At 40.2% G+C, this 1,696-nt stretch overlaps 1 pseudogene; it reads right to left on the reverse strand.

Annotated features, from left to right (window-relative positions):
• Window positions 1-976: 976 nt before the first annotated feature.
• LOC121994668 lies at window positions 977-1,048 on the reverse strand (annotated as a pseudogene).
• Window positions 1,049-1,696: the final 648 nt, after the last annotated feature.

Below are 1,696 nucleotides of genomic sequence, written 5' to 3' on the forward strand. Positions count from 1 at the left end.
TCAATAACACCACAATGAAACTGAACTCCTAGAACTCTTCATTAACTAGGTTGATTTCTTCTTGTGTAGTTCTCATCCCTCGCTTTCTAATCTCTTTTCTTAGATTTCTTACAACCATCGATAGTGTAGCTAATCCTAAGTGTCCCATCACTAGTGCTTATAACCAGTCCTTGTGGGTTCGACAATCTTTTATATTACTAACGACGAATCCATCACTTGCGGAATCGTAACAAGTTTTTGGCGCTGTTACCGGGGGCTGCGTCTATAACATTGGTGATAGTCATACTAGATTAGACTAGACTTTGCTTTCTTTTCCTTATTTAATTTTCCTTTAGTTTGCATTTAGAGCTAAACAATTTTATTTCTGTTTTTCTTTACTTTTTGCATTTTTATTAAAAACGTCAAAAATACTATTATTTCAGTTCTTCTACTTTACTATAGTTTATATTTGCATGCGAAGAGCTAATCTTTCAGGACAACTCCTACCGTTTGATCCAGAGATTGATAGGACTTTCCTGAGGAGAAGACACCTACAGAAGGCATTCCAAACAGCACAAGAATCTTCAGAGATGGCTGATAAATTGCTGAAGGATTATGCAACACCTTATGCACGAGAGGTTTGGTCTAGCATCACTCGACCGCTGATCGAAACTAACCACTTTGAGATCAAGCCTGCAATAATTCACATGGTTTAGCAGAATCAATTTGGAGGAGGACCGCACGATGATCCAAACCACCACCTAGAGCTTTTCTATGAGATTTGCGACACCATGAAAGTGAATGGAGTCCCTCTAGAATCAGTAAGGTTATTTCTCTTCAGATTCTCCCTGAAAGATAGAGCCAAACGGTGGCTGAATTCCCTTCCAGCAAACAACATTACATCTTGGGAGCAGTGTGAGTAGAAATTCCTGGACAAATTCTATCCACCGAGCAAAATTTCCCATATGAGGAACTTGATTGCAACCTTCAAACAGGTGGACTCAGAATCATTATTTGAAGCCTGGGACAGATTCAAGAGTATGCTAAGATAGTGCCCCCATCATGGCCTTGAGAAATGGTTGGTTCTACACACCTTCTACAATAGAATCAACTATCACACGAAGATATCCCTCGATTCTGCAGCAGGAAGAGCACTAATGAATAGGAGCCTTGATGAAGCTAAAGAGATTATAAAGAATGTGGCACAGAATCACCATCAATGGGTATCAGAAAGATCTGGTGGTTCTTTCTCAGGGAACCCAATAAAAGCGTCAGGGAAATTCGATATAGATACAGTCACTCTTATGTCTGCAAAGCTAAACGCTCTGACTAAGAAGTTTGAGGCCATGGGGAACAACAACAACACGACCAATGTGCTAGTTTGTGTTTGTGAGACTTGTGAAAGTACGGATCATGCTCAGGATACTTGCCCCCTAGGGCCAATACAAGCACAGATAAACCAACTTGAGCAGTGTGATGCGATAGTCAGCTACAACCAAAGGTAAAACAATCCGTACTCCAATACATACAATCCAGGTTGGAGGAATCACCCAAACTTCTCATACTGAAATAATCAGGATCAAGGGCCAGTAAAACAAAGTTATCAACCTGGACAACATAGCTATTTACCTGGGCAGCAGAACTACTCATCTAGACAACGAACTTTTCAATAGCAACCTTCACAATTATCCAGAATTGAAAAGATGCTTGAAGAAGC

The sequence above is a fragment of the Zingiber officinale genome, chromosome 1B, assembly GCF_018446385.1.
Source record: "Zingiber officinale cultivar Zhangliang chromosome 1B, Zo_v1.1, whole genome shotgun sequence".
Taxonomy (NCBI): Eukaryota; Viridiplantae; Streptophyta; class Magnoliopsida; order Zingiberales; family Zingiberaceae; genus Zingiber; species Zingiber officinale.